The sequence below is a fragment of the Primulina eburnea genome, chromosome 17 (assembly GCF_022965805.1).
Source record: "Primulina eburnea isolate SZY01 chromosome 17, ASM2296580v1, whole genome shotgun sequence".
NCBI lineage: Eukaryota > Viridiplantae > Streptophyta > Magnoliopsida > Lamiales > Gesneriaceae > Primulina > Primulina eburnea.
The window spans coordinates 17948765-17969114 of record NC_133117.1 but is presented as its reverse complement, the minus strand read 5'-3'; the positions used below and the strand labels follow the sequence as shown (position 1 = coordinate 17969114).

General features: G+C 37.3%; 1 non-coding gene across 1 annotated transcript; it reads right to left on the bottom strand.

Annotated features, from left to right (window-relative positions):
* Positions 1 to 16516: 16516 nt before the first annotated feature.
* On the bottom strand, positions 16517 to 16623 carry LOC140818907 (small nucleolar RNA R71). Its single transcript, XR_012115137.1, has one exon. It is a non-coding gene; the product is annotated as a small nucleolar RNA R71 (small nucleolar RNA).
* Positions 16624 to 20350: the final 3727 nt, after the last annotated feature.

Below are 20350 nucleotides of genomic sequence, written 5' to 3'. Positions count from 1 at the left end.
AACCAGTGGCACAATAATGAATTAGACAATTTTTTTTATGGATTTGAATATGGAGTACATAGTGAAAATTGTGCACTTAAAAAAAAAAAAAAAAAGGAGATGTAAGGTGAGGGGGAGCCAAATAAAGGAATGAAATCCTATTCCTAGGCTAAAAAGTTGGAGATGTAAGGAGACGAGGAATGTCGGATAAAAAAAAATCTGACAAGTGCATAATGAAAATGAGCTGTGTATTCCCGTCTTTTAATCAATTGACTATACTCTGATAATAAGTTAATCCTAATGTGCAAATATGAAGTCCTAATTAGTTGTACTTACTGGTTAGCAATGAGTGGAGACTGGAGCATGAAAGTGAACTTGCATTTAACATGTAAATCGAGTTATCTTGCAAATTTCAGGAATGAATCTACTTGAAAGACACGATACTAGAAACAACATTGCACTCACACACGTTCACGTTCAACGCATAAAAATTAGTGTGGAAATTTCAAGGGGTGTGCGATGACTTGTGTTGTACATTGATCAATGAAAATATACTTAAGATTTGTTGATGCATGAGTTGAGCCATTACATATCATTGAATTAGTTTTCATTTTATTTTATTTATTTGATTTTTGTTTTTGTTTTTAGTTTTTGTTGTGTCTTGTCACCTATTTTGCTCGAGGGCGAGCAAAAGGTTAGTATGAGGGGGTTGATAGGACTCGTTTTTACGTGTTTTTAGTGTTAGTTTTGAGTCGCATTCATGCATCATATTAGTTTGTTTTAGTTTAATTTAGCATTCATTTAGCATTATTTAGCATTTGGCTGATCTCGTGTATTTTGTGGTTGTTTTGTAGGAATTTGACCAAAAAGGGGGATTTTATATGCAGAGCAGCGAGAATGCCTCGCTAGGGCGGTCAAAAGTGACCGCCCCAGCGAGCATTTTAATCCAGCCGAGGAGTATTTGCGCGAACCTCTCGCTAGGGCGGTCAAAAGTTACCGCCCCAGCGAGACCAAAGACGCGGTCAAGGATTTTTATTCGAGAACCACTCGCCCCAGCGGTCAAAAGTGGCCGCCCTAGCGAGCGACGAAATCCGAGAAGATTTGTTTCCAAATTTTATGGACTCTATAAAACCACCTAACCTAATACACGAGAGGACGCGCCGCGATTTGGAAGGGAGAGCACTGTAGCAGGCGATAGCTCAACGGAACCGGAACAAGAACTCAACAGCGTTTTCTCTTTACTCTTTTATTGTAGTTAGGATTTAGGGGATCCGACCCCGAACCGTTGTTTGATTATTTAATTCTCGACTTTTGATTCATTCTTGATTGTGCTATTATTTTACATTGAATTGTTAAAGCCTAGCTAACTTTAATAATATCTAATATTGTGGGTGAGTTCGAGAGAATAACTTGCGATAGGAACAAGTAGCATAATCCGTGGATCTACAATTTACATAGAGATATGAAGTTGGATACACGTTGGTAGTCATAGTCCAGTAGAGCAAAAACTAAGGGATTTCATAGATCGACATGCAATTCACCGTTAGTAAATAATAAAAGAGATTTTATTATTCTTTCGTGTAGAATTAGTTTAGCATAGCTCGAGAGAGTATGTTAATTGCTTAGGAAATCCTGTCAAAAGCGTAAATCAGTGTCGATATTAATTAATTAAATTAACGACGGGTAGGTGAACCGAGATCCTAACACTCGCTTATTTATTATTTTAGTTTATATTATTTTTAATATGTTTGTTTCAATTTAGTGTTTTAGTATTAATTTAATTAATAAGTAATTCAATTGTCGTTTTAATTAATTAAAGAATTTAATTTAAAGTAAATTTGTCTAATCAATCTCTGTGGGATCGATACTCGTACTCTTATACAGTTTTACTATAACTTGACATCGTGCACTTGCGATTATTTCGAGCCTGAATTTTTATTTATTTTTATTGGAGATTTTACTGTGCAAGTTTTGCTCGATCAGGGATGGAGGCTAGGGTTTTCAAAAAATGTGAATGAATTTTTTTATTAAACTCTAAGCCTAATACACATATATATAAGCTGAGGGTCCATTAATTAAATTAAATACTTAATGGATTAAATCAATTAATTCTTCTAGTCCAACTACTTTAATTAACTAATTAATCTTTTAAAGTCCAATTAAGAACCTTAATAATATGTATGTTGGTCTTATACTCCTACAAACCCAATATACATATACCCATTACATTTAATTCAATTCCTTTATAAATTCAACATTTGAATTTAATATTTAAATTATAAATTCAACTCTTTGAATTTATCACCTCGAAAATTTAATATTCAATAAGCTCAACTTTTGAGCTTAATAAATTAAATCCTCAAATTTTATAAATTCAACTCTTTGAATTTATTCTCTCTTAATTTCATAAATTCCACTTCTTGAATTTACTATCTTATAATTCAACTTCTTGAATTTATTTTCTCAAAATTTAATTATCATAAATTCAACTTCTTGAATTTACTATATCATAATATAAATTCAACTCCTTGAATTTATTCTCTCAACGGGAACAAATGATCCAGTACTTGTATGACCTCAATGATTCAGGGATATAGCTAGCCGTGGGTTCACAACTCCTTGTGATTCAGGACATAATCTTTTATTTGGGCTTACCCTTATTTGCCCCATTCTATGTATCAACAATTGATCATGAGAATGTTAGAAATCATATTCTGACTAAACCCATCGAATCATGGTAAGAGTGTCTTTATTCCCTAAGTATCACTGATAGTGCCTGCAAGAACCAGTCGATTATGATTAACGTATAGTACGGTCCCTTCATCTCATATATCTCTATCGAATCTGCAACCATTGGTTCATCGAGGGTTGCATATTAATTCGATAACTATGTGACAGATATAAATAGTGGCATCGCATGTATTATTGGAGAACTCCTTCTCCAATTTACATCTCATACTCTGACCAGAGATTTCACACACTATTATTTCATCAAATCACATAGGATATCCACACCCGCAGGTGAGCGCTGAATCCCCGACTACAGTGCACTGGCTCCTATATGTGTTATAACTGTACCAAACCTCGCCACCTGATGACTCTCCTGGAGCCGGTAAACGAGTCAAAGCACATCCCTAGCTTATAGAGCCTCAGTGTTGTCCCGGATCATAAGGACTAATGGTGTACAATCATAACAACAGACTTATCCTCACGATGAATGATAACCATTTGGAAAGTCTGAGGGAGGATTGTTCGGTATAATCATCATATGATTACCCATCTGCATGTTTGGACATCTCTATGCCCTTACCAAGAGACACAGTACACAACATCACAGATGCTAGTCTTGAGCTCAATTGACCTTTATCCATGTTTTAGGCGGTTGAATCGACTAGGAACGAATTTAGAATATGCATTGTTTACAAATGAGTTTCAACATCGAATTACGATTCATTTGTATGAAAGCATAATCAAAAACTTTATCTATGCTGATCACATGGGTATACAGATAAAGTGAAACGAAACCATTAAAAGTTAAATTATATAAAAATAAATATTGTTTAATACAACTGAGTCAATAAAATCACTAGCCAACAGTTGACTTGCAACGCATCTACTCTAACAATCTCCTAGAGCCAACTACCCATAAACTTTAATCCCATTGCTTCGCGATGCTCCTCAAACAATTGTCCTGGCAAGGGCTTTGTAAGTGGATCAGCAACATTATCTGCAGAGGGGACTCTTTCGACTGATATGTCTCTAATTCTCACAATCTCTAGTATGATGTGGAACTTCCTCAGTACATGTTTGGATCTCTGATGAGACATTGGTTCCTTTACTTGCGCAATGGCACCATTGTTGTCGCATGAGAACAGGACTGCATCAACTCCATTAGGAAAAACTCCCAACTCTTGGACAAAATTTTTCATCCAAACTGCCTCTTTGGCTGCAGCAGATGCAGTAATGCATTCAGCTTCAGTGATGGAATCCCAACAGTGTCTTGCTTGGAACCTTTCCAAGAGACAACCGAACCATTTAGCATGAATACAAAACCAAATGCCGATTTCGAATCATCTACATCACATTGGAAGCTAGAATCAGTGTTGTAGAACCCGATAAATCAGATTACGTATAAGTCATGCATAATTGCTATTATTTAAATTAAAAATTATTTTTTTTATGCATTCATAGAGTTATTAATTCATTTCAAAATTTGTTAAGTTATGAATATTTATTTCAATCGCAAGATTTTAGCTTTATCTTTTCGGATAAATACGCGAGGCCGGACTGGAGTTTGAAAAATTAAGATAAGATTGATAATAAGAAAATTATTAAAAAAATTTAAATTAAGCCAAAGAATAATTTGTTTTAATGAGAAAGAAGGTTTTTAAGATTTATTTAAATTAATTGGATAAGAGTTATTAAATAAGTTCTTTTATGTTCAACATTTTATCAAAAGCCTAAATTAGAATGTGTAATCAATTGAGATAAATTAATCCTAATATATTCAAGAAATTAAAACCTAACATTTTAATAATTAAATTTTAAGAGACCAAGTCATGCCATACAAGAAATCTTTATCCTAGTTTAATTCATTAATTCACTAAAATAAATAATGGGTGTCTAAAACTTTAAGGACTTAAAATACAAGATTTAAAACAATATTTTCCTTACAATTTATAGTAAATTTCGGCCCCCCTTAGATCAATCCATGTATGTTTGGCAACTCTCTATTTTAACTACCCTTCCATAACCCTTCATGGTATATTATCCCCCCCACCTTTAAATCACCTATAATTTATAATTTAAGCATCATCATGCACCTAATCAAACCACTAATCTAGCCTACCAATCCCACAATTTTCGAGCAACAAGAAGGAAGGAAACCATTCTAGTGTCATTCAAATCCCTCACTTGTAGCTCCTACCATAATACATTCCTTGACTCATTTATCACCCTAGTAGACTTCACCTTCATTACCTAGCACCCCTACACCCCTTACCTCCAAAAATATCAGAAGAAAACAGCAGCTAAAATCGAGAAATATCAACAAGAAAATAATAAAGGAACTCCGTCTCCTCCGCGCCGTATTCGTCGTATTGTTTTGTTTTCTCCTAAACAAAATTTCAGGCATGTATATATGATTTCTTTTCTCTTCAATCAAGTACTATAGATCTTCTTTCACATTTTATATTCACGATTGAAGCAGCAGAAGAATTTGATAGCACATTTTCGAAAATTCTGTGCAAGCACTTCTCGGCCCTCTCCTTTGAGCTTCACGGGTTGAGTGTTTTTGTGATTTCAGGGGTTGGCTTGGTTCCAGGCACTCAAGGCTGCATCTACACATGATTTAGAGTGTGTTAGGAAGGTGTTGGCTCATTAGTTCAAGCCCATGCAAGCAGGACAAATACTTGACCGCAACTTCCCCCATAGTTACAAGTTGAGCCACGATTTTTGGTTGTTGATCGACTAAGGAGAGTGTTCAAATCTTGGTTGGCCCAGGGCCTATAACCATGGTTAGAACCCTCCCTTAGCATGTTTAGGACGTGACCAAGATGGCCTTTCAAGAATTGGTTCACGGATACATCAAAACTTTTAAACAACAACACAAGTGCCCCTCGGTTTCGTTTTTTTTTTTTCTGGTGTGTGAGCGAAGCTTCGGCTTCTTGGGGTTTGGGTGTGTTTTGGTTGGCTTCTAGCCCTTATCCATGGTTCAAACAATACCTCATGATATATAGATCAAGACAGGGTCAATCATATGGCCACTGGAATGATATATGACAGCAAGATAAAGCAACACCCCCCACGGTACAGCACATGGTGTTATCTGGTGAAGCTTTGGATTGTCATGAGTGTTTGCTATCATTGTGTTTGGCTTTTAGCCCTTAGCCATGGTTTTAAGCCACACCTTAGGACGTTGGTAAGAGACTCTGGTCGGTGGTTCAAGCCCCAATGGCCATTGGCCTCGTAAACGAAGCATAGCAAGCGCAGCTGCTGTCACGGCATTTGACAGCAGCTTTGCTGCGGTTCAGAGGTGGTGTGCGAATTCTTGGTTGGATTTTAGCCTATGTATTTGGACTATACAGTACCTCAATGAGTTGGGAAGGTCATGTTTTTGGCCGTTTGTGATTTGGTTATGTTTAGAGGTCGTACGAGAATTTACGGTGCAATGTGCTAAAGTGACTCCCGAAAGAGCGTTTCAAGATTTTGACCTCCATTCACCAATATTCGTGGATTAAAATTCTTAGAGTTGTGTATTTTGAGCATGAGTAAACGATGGTTCGATGTTGGTTCGGGTTGGTATGGAGTCATGGTTAGAAACTTAGTTTGTTGTTCGCGTTTGCCTCATTTGTGGTTCGGTTACAAAGCTTTTGTCAAGTTGAAATTATTTGCATGTTTCTCATGTTAGAATTAGGTCGCAGCAAGCCTGGGAACAATCCAACTCAACCGGTGAAAACAGGGTTATAATTATATTACGTTCATAAAATATAAAATGTTTATTTTTGAAATATATGCGATATGTCTTGTGGCCACCTCACGCTTATGGGATCTCTACCTGGTGACTTACGACTGGTTTATGTTTATATATGGGTACGGACATCCAGTCCAAGGGTTGTGGTGATCTATACCGCCCAGTATACTGTGGTTTAGTCTGATTAGACTTTCATGTTATGTTACGGGCCACTTGCGTAGAAACATTATCTCTACCAGAAAAATCTCATTATGTTATTTTATGATAGGGCTCTATCGAGAAAATCTTTTACTTACGATTTTTAGATATGCACGTATTTATAAGTACTCATGATATGGTTTTCACCTTACGCTTTACGATACGATATTTTTACGTTAAACGAAATTTTATGATATATTTACTTGTTATGTAGAACCTGTAAATCAGACTACGTATAAGCCATTCATAATTACTATTATTTAAATTAAAAGGATTTTTATGCATGAGGATTCAAATTCTTTTCTTTAAAATTAATTGTTTTATGTAGTAGTTTAGTTGCTATCTATTCAGTTAAATAAATGAGGCCGGACTGGAGTTGGAGTATTGAGATAAAATTTAATATTAAGAAAACATTCTTAGAATTTATTTAAGAAAAATAATAAGTTATTTTAATGTAAAAGAACGTGTAAGGAATTATTTAAGTAATTTGATATAAGTAGTAAATAATTTCTTTTAGGTTCAATAACTAATTTGTTATTTCACTAAAATATTTAATGGTAGATAAAATTTTAAAGATTTAAAATACAATATGTTAGGATCGGTTAACGTATCAAGAGTGTTTAGAAGGAGGTGTTGAATAAACACACTCAATTAAAATTGATCTTTTCGAATTTTGAGTTCAGTCTTTGGTGACAAACTGATTCTCGGAATCTTGTTGGTCAATATCAATCAGTTAAACTGAATCAGTTGCGGAAAGTAACTGACTGAAAGATAGAATACAAAAATAAAATGCTCAAGAGTTGTTTCTGGATGTTCGGAGATTTCAATTACTCCAACGTCACCCCTTCTATCACAAGGATATGATATCCACTAAAAGACTTTGATCAAATACAAGGATTGTACTGACCCACTTCAGCTTGGACTTAACACTGCCAAAAAATGAAACTCTTAGTATAGAGAATGTTCTCAATGCTTAACTGATCTTTGCACTAACGAATCTCAACGATTGTTACAACTTGCTTGTAAGCTCAAATTGTAGCCTTAATTGCTACGAATAAATCAAGTAAGAGGTGAGCTGATGTTTCAACAGAGTAACAGCAAGCTTTTGAATAGTATTCACTTAATTATTGTTTTTCAGCTTCTCTTCTGTCATATTTAAAATCTTCCCTTCCAACGGTAACTTGAGGTAAATTTGAATCTTGTATCCGTTGAATTCTTCTTGATTATTCCTTGGGCATTGTTTACTTCATTTATTGTGATGCGGCGTCTTAATTACTTTCGCCGAAATGTGTTGTTTCAAGCTGTATTGATTTTAGTGCGTCGTTGCAATCTTCTATGTCTCTTGAAGGTTGATTGTTCTTTCCCGAGACACATTCAGTTTAAGAGTGCTTAGCATCCGATTGAATATATCAAATTTTCAGTTTCCAACTGATCAATCAGTTGATTTTAGTTATTAAGTCCAGCTGCTGAGTTCAGTTTGCTCGATCAGTTGGTTCGTATTTTCAGTTGGTTGATTAGTTTGTCAAACTCCAGAATTTTGTTTCCAACAATTTCCCCCTTTATGGTGTTTGACAAAACTAAGTAACTGAATGATTGATTGGAATCTTTGTAGATAAAATAAGAAACTGATCAACTGAATCAGTAACTTGATGACTACAGTGAAAACGGCTACTGAAACGAGAATTTCTTCTGTTATTCTAGCATTCCTTTGATTTCTTCCCCCTTTTTGTCAAACAACTCCATCTTCTCAGATAATTTTCGAACATCAGTTGAAAGAATTTTGACATTTGCTGAGATATTTGAGACAGCAGTTTGTAAACAGGTCTGCAACAATTCCATTTTATTAGAAACAAAAGTTTCCAATCGTTGAACTCGTTGACTAACTATGTCTTGAGTTGTAAATAGGCTTTGAGCTAGACCTTTCTTCACCTCATCTGCAGTTTTGGTGAGAGAATCCATGTTTGCTTGAATTGCTTTCAGTTTTGTAGAGTCACATTCAATTGAAGAATCCAATTTGACAGTGTGAGATAATTGTGTAGATTGAATCTTCTTGATCTCAGTAATTATCTGTTGCATATTGTGCTGCATATTTTTTAATTTATTCAAGAACAAGATCCATGTCTGTGGATTGAGGAGGAGGTGACTGATAAGAAGATTCAGGTTGTCTTGTGGATTGATCAAATATAACCAACTCTTGGTTAGTTGCTACTGTTTTCGCAACATTCTGAACTGAAGTGATTGGTGCGGCAATGTCTTCTGAAATTTGAGGTGGAGAGAGTGGATTTTGATCAGTGGATGAACTGCCTGGAAGAATAACAGAATCTGATGAAGCCAAAATTGGTGCCTTTAAAGGATGATCTTGGGAATCTATTGACACATCAGTTGAAATAGTTTGGTCAGCTGATAACACTAGTTCAGTTTCCATTGGTGTCTCTTGTTGAGAGTTTACTGAACTTGGTTCTGATTCTTTTGTTTGAATGATCAATTGACTCTTCACATTTTCAGCAACTGCTTGACTTGGAGATTTTTCTAGTTCATTAGTTTGAGTAACTTGTTCAGCATAGATTTCTGGCTGAACTTGTGCTTCTTGTTGTTCTTGTATTGAATCTGAGACTGGTTCTTCATCAGCAAGTGGTTCAACTATTTCTTTAGATGGTGACTGAATTTCTTGTTCTGGTTCTTCAGTTAACGGAGCAACTGAGTCAGAATGCATTTCTTCTAGCTGAGCTTCCAGAGCTACAGCCTGAATGATTTCATCAATGTTTGCAAAAGATAGTTCAGTTTCTGAATACAGTTGATGTTCAACCTGAGAAGATTGAGGCACGTCTTGAGCTGGCTCTTCAGCAGCCGGTTGTGAAGATGACTCTTTCTGTTGGGAGGAGGGTGAATCTTTTTCTTCTTTTGAATTTAAGGATATGTCAGGAAGAACCAATTCCTGATCCTGTTCCCAAAATTTAATTTCATTTTGTAGATTTCTGAGATCTGTGTCCAGTTGGGTGAACACAGCTCTATCATTGTATGCAGTGGGACTGATAGGGTTGTAATTTTGCCCAAGCTCAGCAACAACTTTCTGCAGCTTCTTTTCTCTTGAGAGATCAAAGAAATACTTCTTCCTCGGCAAAGCTTGATGAATTGAAGAAGCCTTGACCATCTTTAGCACTGCTCTTTCCAGAGCAATGAATCTTTTTAGCTTAGATTTTTTGAGTAGGTTCTTGGCAAAAACATGAACTCTGAAGTTCATCCATTCTTCAAAAACTTTAAGTTTTTCTTCAGCGAAGTGATTTACCTCTTGCCAAATCAGATCAAAATGAGTTTGAATGGAATTTGTAGGTCGAGGTTCCTCTTGAATTTTACCCTTGCCCTTGGAATCAGTTAGAATGTGAGGGATGGCAATCCAGATGTAGTAGCATCAATCCTTTCTCTGAGTACAACTCCAGTTGGTCTAGGAAAAGGTAAAGAAGTATGACGAGTGATTTGAATACGTGGAGCTTTTACTCCAGCAAGTCTGGTCTTATCACTAGATTCGGTGTCTTTCATCTTTGACAGTGTGGAGAGCAAAGTTGATTGTCCTTCAGTTGAATGCTCAGCTGAGATTGCTTTCAAGGGAACAGCTGGTATTGGCTGTTCAGCGTTTGATTTTAATAATTTATCAGTTGGGATGAATTCAACTGTTGTTATTGGTTTGGTTCTTTGCGTCCTTAGTATCTTGACAAGTTTAGGAGAAGGAGTTTTCTCTGAATCTGATTCACTGATAATCAGTTTTCGTTTTGCAGTCATCCATTGAGCCAAGTTTTTGGCCTTTTTAACTGGTGTTGGAGTAGACTGTTTGGAAGAAATATCTGGTTTGGTCTTTAGAGGTAAGATGTTCTTTGCAGTGAATATTTTGAACTTGGATGATTTTCCAGCATTGTCAGCTACCAATCCCTTAATTTTGAAGAGATAACTGATTGGAATGGCATAGCCTCTTGATTGTTTTGCAGATTTAAGCATATTCTTCAGAATTTTGAAAATAATATGCCTCCAGTTAGCTTTCTTTCCTCCCATTATGATGGTCATCAATTGAAATTTTTCAAGAGTAAGGGCAGCATAAGATCCTGCCTTAGCCAATATGCCATTTGCCACAATATCAGCCAATAATTGAATTTCTGATTTCAGTTCTTTCTTTGGATCGGAAACTTTGATTTTTTTCCGTCCATCATCAGACAGTAAAGATTACATCTCCTCAATATCAGATGTTTTAACTTCAGAAAAGTTTGCGTACCCGTCAGTTGGCAAGGAGAAGATTTCTCCAAAAGTCTCTTCAGTTAGGATCAACAGCTGATTATTGATAGTTATAGAGATACTTCCATCAACAGTGACATACCCTTTCAGATAGAACTCATTTACTTCCTTGGTGTATATCTCCTGCGAAGATTGTCCCAATAACATCCTGAGACCAGCATTTTCAATTTTCCGAAAAACGTTCGTAACATCAGCTTCTTGAATTGATAGAACTGAGTCAAAATCAATGGCCATGGCATTCATCATATAAGCAGGGATCTGATTTGCCATTGTTGAGAGTAAGGAAACCCGAAATTTTGCGAAATATAAGCTCGTAATGTATGAATTTTTTCTGAGATGATGTACGCATAGAAAAGAAAAACTGAATTGAAGCGGGCTTAGTACAGTTGTTCGTGACTGTTTAAATTCGGGACTCGTGTCATTCCATTAAAAATTTTGAATAAAGACGTGTGTACGTGTGCTATAAGCGTGTGTTCAGTTTAAATGGTTAAAATGTTTCCACGTTTTCAAAATTAGATTCATCATTAGATAGTAGACAGTCACGTAACTTGATTTGTAATATAATTTGTTTTAATTAGTTAACTTATATGAGAAGATTAGTGAAATTCCCAACTGAACGATCAGTTGTAAAACTGTGTCCTTTCAGTTGAGAGTTTACTAACATTTGTCTTCTCAGTTAACTTCTTAAAACCATTATTCCCCCTTAATTAGTGCATAAAATAATTAAAGCGAATAAATTTAAAGATTAGAAAAATTATCATTTGATGAAATGTTGATGACCCTTCAGCTTCCTTGATATTCTGCTATAAATAGAGATAACACGGATAGTTTAAGTCATATTAGTAAAAAAAATTCAAGACGAGAAAAATGGCAGATGCGAGTAGTTCGAGTGATTCTCCTTTTTCTCTGGAAGCTAGAAAGGATGCTATAGAAGACGAAGTCTTCTACACAAGTCTTCCCTACTAGGAAAAGTTACCGGAGCTTGCATTCCTGTATAATTCTGGAGAGGCTACTTGTCACACCCTTACTCTATACTTAGCATAATTACCATAATCAAAATAAGGTTTGAATGATATAACTATAATATGAATCAAATCAAACAAGGGGCATCACATTGACGGTTTGTAAAAATTTTGGCATGATGTCCCTATATTTTGTATAATCCCAAACCAAGCAACAACATTCATATATACATAGACACAAACTCAACTCAAGCAACAACATCAACCCATATATATATAATCGTATTCTTACACACAAACATATTCTGTACCATCATACCCCTAGACATAAACATTGTAAAACTTGTTTCAAACCCTAACATTCAATTCATTATAATACATATGCGGAAGCTATACAATAAGAAGCCCGGTTCTTGTCGAGGTGAGGCACGTCACTAGCATCCATTGGCGAACCGGAATCCTATGCATCTTCACTACCTGATCCTGTAATACATGAGCTACGTGAGTTTATAAACTCAATAAGTTGGCACTTGTACGTATCAATATACATCGAAGGAACATACATATCAAGTCGTGATCAACAATGAATCTTAAAAACATTTCATACCGTAGCATATATTCAATGTTCATTTTTGTACTTGAGCCTCATTAGTTGACCTGTACTACCGTGCTTGTTTTATTATATAGCTACTACTGTGTTGGACGTCAGGGAGAAACCTTTGGCAACCCCACGCCCCATGAACATATATTGGCCAATAGCTTTGGTGGAATTAAAACCACCCATGATGTCAACAAGCTCTATATCATGTAAAAATCAGTCCTTTTCCTTTCATGTTCATGTTCATGTTCATAACACAGCACCCATCATCAATATTCATGAGTTTCTTACATATTTAATACATAACAATGGAATATGGTGCTATGTTTTCATCAATAAGATACTAACAATGTACATATAGCAATAATCAATGGGAAGTATTTGAAATCATAATATTACTCATGTATTACTTCAAGAACATGCCAACTTACAGTCCAAGCTTAAGAACACTGGTTTGAGACGGTGTTTCTCTCTCCTATACTGTCAAATACATCAATAAACTCATCACTATGTGTATACTAGGTGAAAATCACTCCTCTAGATGTGCAACAACTAAAAGAGAAGAAAACTTACACCTATATGATGTTCTTGTGATGGGGAACAAAGTTCTAACTTCGAAACTTTGAAAGGAATGAAGAAGAGAGCTTTGAAGGAAGATTTCTGTAGGTTTCTCTCGAGCTTTTGCTGTTAAGGAATGAAAAATACTGAAGAAATGGTTTAAAAACTCGAAACTTATCTTTTTATATATAAGGCGGCGCTCGGGCGGTCATTTTCTACCTCCCGAGCGCGGAATGTTATGTCCGAAACAAAAAATGCAGAACCATTGGCGCTCGGGCGGTAATTTCTTACCGCTCGGGCGCCACTCTGCGCACAACCCTCTCAAAGATCGCTTCAGAAATGGCTCTTCCGTTCATAATCTGAAAAAATGGTAAACTACAAAGTTGTAGCCCTATGTCTTGGATTGAATCTCCCACTAGTTTCAGGTCATTTGGAGGTCTGAGTAAAAAGTTATGCCCATTCTCCCAACATGTGTCATTGTAGGAGTGACGATACACACGACCCACTTCGGGGTGCTTTTGGCTTGTCTTCCACAATGATTTGGACAAAACCCAAAACGTGAAAGTTGTAACCTTACATCTTAGCTTTCTAAAGGTTATTTCCTAACACAATTTGGATCAATACTCAAATGATTATGCTAAAACCCGTAAAAACTGCCATATTTGAATCTCATTTCCTACCAACTTCATAACACTACTTCTACCTACACATCTTACTATCACTATTTTAACACATATTCATTCTCAATATACCATGGACGATATAAAAGTCATGTTCAATCTCAATATTGATACCTCAATCATCACGTGAAATCTAACGAGCTAAATAACTACATAATAAACGACATAAACGTATTACTAATCATTTGTACGAGTAATCGGGCATTAAAATTCTCCCCTCCTTCAAAGAATTTCGTCCTCGAAATTTGACGTACCATATAGTTCAGGATATCTATGTTGGATCTCGTCTTCTCGCTCCCAAGTTGCTTCTTCAATTGCATGGTTGCGCCATAGTAGTTTCATCAAGGGTATTTCTTTGCCTCGTAACACTTTTGATTTCCTATCGAGGATTTGGACCGGTCGTTCTTCATATGAGAGATTCGATGCAAGCTCCAATGGTTCATAATGAAGAACGTGAGAAGGATTGGCCAAATATTTTCGTAGCAAGGAAACGTGAAAAACATTATGAACGTTTGACAAGTTCGGTGGTAAAGCAACTCGGTAGGCTCTATCTCCTATTCTTTCCAAGATTTCAAATGGACCGATAAATCTGGGATTCAACTTTCCCTTCTTACCAAAACGAAAAATGCCCTTCAATGGTGATATTTTTACAAATACGTGGTCACCAAATTGGAATTCCAATCGACGACGTCGCACATCAGCATAGCTTTTCTGTCGGCTCTGGGCAGTGTGCATCCTTTCTCTGATCTTGGTTACTAACTCTGTTGTCTGTTGTACCAATTCAGGGCCTAATAATTTTCTTTCTCCGACTTCATCCCAATGTACTAGAGAGCGACATTTTCTAACAGATAATGCAGTATATGGTGCCATTCCAATACTTGACTGATAACTATTGTTATATGTGAATTCAGCCAACGGTAGTTTACTGTCCCAACTGCATGGAAAATCAATAGTACAGGCCCTCAACATATCTTCTGAGATCTGATTCACTCGTTCTGATTGTCCATCAGTTTGAGGGTGGAATGCTGTGCTGAATGACAATCGAGTTCCGATAGCATGATACAAACTTTTCCAAAATGCAGATGTAAATTTGGGATCTCTATCTGATACAATGGACACTGGGATGCCATGAAGCCTCACTATCTCTTTGATGTATTCTTCAGCATATTGATTCATCGTGTATGTGGTCTTCACCGGAAGAAAGTGAGTTGATTTCGTAAGTCGATCCACAATAACCCATATAGCATTGAATCCTCTTTGTGTCCTTGGCAAACCAAGGATGAAATTTATCGTGATGTGTTCCCATTTCCACTCAGGAATGGGTAGTGGTTTCTGAAGTCTTACTGGTCTTTGATGTTCAATTTTGACCTGTTGACAAGTAAGACATTGTGCAACAAATTGAGCAATGTCCTTTTTCATACCTGGCCACCAAAATAATGGTTTCAAATCCTTGTACATTTTTGTGCCTCCTGGATGGATCGAATAAGGAGTAGCATGAGCATCAATAAGAATGTCGGTTCTGATAGTTCCTGGTTTTGGCACACACAATCTCCCTCGATATGTCCATATTTCTTCCCCATTCAATTCAAAGTTCGTATGTCCTTTATTCTCATCTCGCTGTCTCAATTGCTGGAATTCATTATCTGCATTTTGTTCGACCTTGATCCTGTCTGCAAGTGTTGGTCGAACCATGAGAGATGATAATTGGATTGCAGTTCCCTTTGGCATAACATCAATCTTCAAATTCTGTAAATACCATAAGATTTGTTCTTGTACTAGCATTGCAGCAATAGAACTGGACTTTCGACTTAACGCATCTGCAACAACATTGGCTTTGCCCGGATGATAATTAATTACACAATCATAATCCTTCACCAATTCCAACCAACGTCGTTGTCGCATATTCAATTCTTTTTGTGTGAATAAATATTTCAAACTCTTGTGGTCCGTATATATTTCACACCGTTCACCATACAGGTAATGGCCCCAAATTTTTAACGCAAATACCACTGCTGCCAGTTCTAAATCATGTGTGGTATAGTTCTTTTCATATTCTTTCAATTGCCTAGAGGCATAAGCAATCACCTTCCCGTGTTGCATTAAAACTGCTCCTAAACCTTGTTTCGAAGCATCACTGTACACTACAAAATCTCCTGATCCTTCTGGAATAGCAAGGACCGGTGCTGAAATCAATTTTGCCTTTAACTCTTGGAAACTGCTATCACATGCTTCGTCCCATACAAATTTCTTGTGGTGCATGCGAAGATCACTCGAGTTTAAGCTTGAGCTTTTTGACCCCGAGATTGAACGTACAGCTAGACGTCGAAGACAACAACAAAGACTCAAAGAACAGATGGAAAGACACGAGCAAGAACGTGGAGAGGAACAGCGTGACAATAGACAAGTTGAGATATCACGTCGCATTCCAATGTTGGATTATGCACAACCGTCTCTTGATGGAGCACGTCCAAGCATCGTAAGACCAGTCATCCGAGCTAATCAGTTTGAGATCAAGCCAGCTATCATCCAGATGATTCAGAACACTGTTCAATTTGGGGGAAGTGCACTTGACGACCCTAATTCTCATATAACTGACTTTCTTGAAATTTGTGATACTTTTAAGTTTAATGGCGTGTCTGATGATGCTGTTCGTTTGCGCTTATTTCCATTTTCACTGAGAGATAAAGCTAAGTCGTGGTTAAACTGTTTGCCTGTAGGGTCTATCACTACATGGGAGGATATGGCAAAGGCATTCCTGATCAAGTACTTTCCTCCGTCGAAGACTATGAAGCTTAGAGCCGACATTACTACCTTTGCTCAATATGAGAACGAGTCACTTTACGAGGCATGGGAGCGCTACAAGGACTTGTTGAGGAGATGTCCACACCATGAGCTACCGCTTGGGTTAGTTGTTCAAACTTTCTACTATGGTCTGATTACTCCTAACCGTACTATGATAGATGCTGCTGCATGTGGTAACTTACTGAGAAAGACGGCTGAGGAAGGATATGAGTTATTGGAGGAGATGGCTGCGAGTAGCTATCATCCTCAGTTTGATAGGCAGAGACGAGGTGCTGGAGTTCATCAAGTTAATGATTTGTCTGCGGTTTCAGCACAGTTAGAGGCGTTGAATAAAAAGATTGATGGGATGAGCATGAGTGGGTCGGCTATGCATCTGCAAGAAATTTTCTGTGACAAATGTAGGGGTGAGCATGACGTGCAGGATTGCCAAGATGGCAATCCATTCTATGTACCTGAGGGAGCATCGGTAAAACAAGTGGGATTCCAGAACTGTCCCAGAAATGACCCTTATTCGAATACATATAATCCGGGATGGAGGAACCACCCAAACTTTTCGTGGGGAGATCAAAATAACCAAAATCTCCAACAAAGAGGTCCACCATATGGGATGCACCAAGGATTCAAGCCAGAGCCGCCTCGGGAGGAGAAGTCCAATTTAGAGCAAATGATGACTAAATTCATTTCTGCAACAGAGACGAGATTTCAGAATCAAGATGCATCCATAAAGGGGTTAGAGAATCAAATCGGACAATTGGCTAAGTTGATTGCTAATAGGGAGCAAGGAGCTTTGCCAAGCAACACGAAAACTAACCCAAGAGAACATGTGAAGGCTGTGGAATTGCGTAGTAGAAAAGCACTCGAGTCTAATGAGGAAAAGACCAAGCACGGTGAGGATGAGGTGGAAACTCGAGGAGGTAAGTCTTCTAACTCTACATCTACACCTATTGCACAAAATAAAATTGTTATCCCTCCACCTTTTCCTGCAGCAATGAAGAAAGCTAAATTAGATGCACAGTTTGGTAAATTTCTTGAGATATTTAAAAAATTGCATATTAACATTCCTTTTGCTGATGCTTTATTGAATATGCCAAGTTATGCAAAATTCTTGAAAGATATGTTAGCGAAAAAGCGGAAGCTAGAAGATCATATGACGGTGAATTTGACCGAAAATTGCTCTGCTTTAGTTCAAAACAAGATGCCTCCTAAGAAAAAAGATCCAGGGAGTTTCTCTATACCTTGCATTATTGGTGACATTAATTTTCATAAAGCTCTATGTGATCTTAGTGCGAGTATTAATCTGATGCCTTTTTCTGTGTTTGGGAGACTGGGATTAGGCGAGCCCAAGCCAACTAGGATGTCGTTGCAGCTGGCTGACAGATCTGTCAAGTATCCACGTGGGATTGTCGAAGATATGTTCTGGTGAAAGTGGATAAGTTTATTTTTCCTGCAGACTTTGTGGTACTTGACATGGAGGAAGATTTAGAGATGCCTTTAATCCTAGGGAGACCGTTTCTGGCTACAGAGAAAGCACTGATTGATGTTGAGGAGGGGAAATTGAGACTGAGAGTTGGAGAAGAAGAAATTATTTTTGATGTTTTCAATACTCTCAAGCACACAATGCACAATGATAGTTGCTTTCGTATTGATGTCTTGGATTCTCTTGTTTGTGATTTTGTGCAGGATGGATTGAAAGAACCATTGGAGGCCACTCTCACTACTGAAAAAGCAGGAGGACGAGCTAGACGAAGAAAAGATGGAAATGGTAGCTCATTTGAATGCCATTCCACCTTGGAGAAAGCAAGTGAGGCTTAGACTAGAGGAATTGGGAGACAGAAAAGATTTAATGCCTCAAAAGTCAAGCCTAGAGGAGCCACCTACTTTGGAGCTCAAACCACTATCTCCACATCTCAAGTACGTATATTTAGGAGAAGATAATAAACTGCCTGTTATTATTTCCTCTTCTTTGACAGATGATATGGAGAGTAAGCTCTTGGGAGTCCTTAAAAAGCATAGAGGAGCATTCGCTTGGAAAGTTTCGGACATAAAAGGGATAAGTCCTTCGATCTGCATGCATAAAATTCTGATGGAAGATAAATAATCACCTCTAGCACAACCACAAAGGAGACTCAATCCAAAGATGCAAGAGGTAGTAAAAGCTGAAACAATCAAACTTCTGGATGCTGGTATTATCTATCATATCTCTGATAGTGCGTGGGTAAGTCATGTACAATGTGTACCTAAAAAGGGTGGGATTACTGTTATTACTAATGAAAAAAATGAGTTGATTCCCACTCGAACTATTACGGGTTGGCGTGTGTGCATAGATTATAGGAAGTTGAATGATGCAACCCGTAAAGATCACTTCCCTTTGCCATTTATCGATCAAATGATTGAACGACTAGCAGGTCATGAATTTTATTGCTTTTTAGATGGATATTCGGGATACAATCAAATCACAATTGCACCTGAGGACCAAGAGAAAACTACTTTCACTTGCCCTTATGGTACTTTTGCGTTTAGACGTATGTCCTTTGGTTTGTGCAATGCACCTGCAACATTTCAAAGATGCATGACCGCTATCTTTCATGACATGACTGAAAATTTCCTTGAAATCTTTATGGATGACTTATCTATTTTTGGCTCCTCATTTAATGAATGTTTAGAGAATTTGAACTCGGTGTTAGTTAGATGTGAGGAGAGCAATTTGGTGTTAAATTGGGAGAAGTGTCATTTTATGGTTCAAGAGAGGATTGTGTTAGGACACAAGGTATCGGAGAATGGAATTGAGGTCGACAAAGCCAAGGTGGAGGTAATCAAAAACTTACCCCCACCTTCATCAATAAAAGGAGTTAGAAGTTTCCTAGGGCATGCCGGTTTTTATAGGCGTTTCATTAAATATTTTTTCAAAATTGCTAAACCTTTATCCTCTTTGTTGATGAAAGATGCTGAATTTAATTTTGATTCTACTTGTCTGCAGGCATTCGAGATACTCAAGGAAAGCTTGGTGACAGCACCTGTTCTGACTGGCCCTGATTCGGAGTTACCGTTTGAAGTGATGTGCGATGCTAGTGATACAGCTGTGGGTGCGGTGCTGGGTCAAAGGAAGAACAAGGTATTTCATACCATCTACTATGCAAGTAAGACTTTAAATGATGCTCAATTGAATTACGCTACTACGGAAAAAGAATTGCTTGCTATAGTATTTGCTTTCGACAAATTTCATTCATACCTTGTTCTGTCTAAAGTAACCGTGTATACAGATCATTCTGCCCTGAAATACTTGCTTGCTAAGAAGGATGCGAAACCTAGGTTAATTAGGTGGATTTAGTTACTGCAAGAATTTGATCTCGAGATTCGAGATAAAAAGGGTGTGGAAAATGTAGTTGCTGACCACCTATCTAGGCTTGAGCATGTTAGAATTAAGGGCAGTGATGATGATATAGATGACTGGTTTCCTGATGAACAATTGCTTGAGGTAAATGCGTACCCTTGGTATTCCGATTTTGCAAATTTTCTTGTCACTGGCACACCTCCACCTAATTTATTGTTTCACCAAAGAAAGAAATTCTTTTCAGACGTGAAATATTATTTTTGGGAGGAACCGTTTTTGTTTAAGATCTGTGCAGATTCTATGATAAGAAGATGTGTGGCGGAGGAGGAAACCAATCAAATTCTGAACCATTGTCATGACCGTGAGGTAGGTGGTCACTTTGGACCCATACGGACGGCATCTAAGGTACTTGAATGTGGCTTCTATTGGCCAACCCTTTTTAAGGATGCTCGTTTGTATGTTCTCAATTGTGATAGATGCCAACGCACA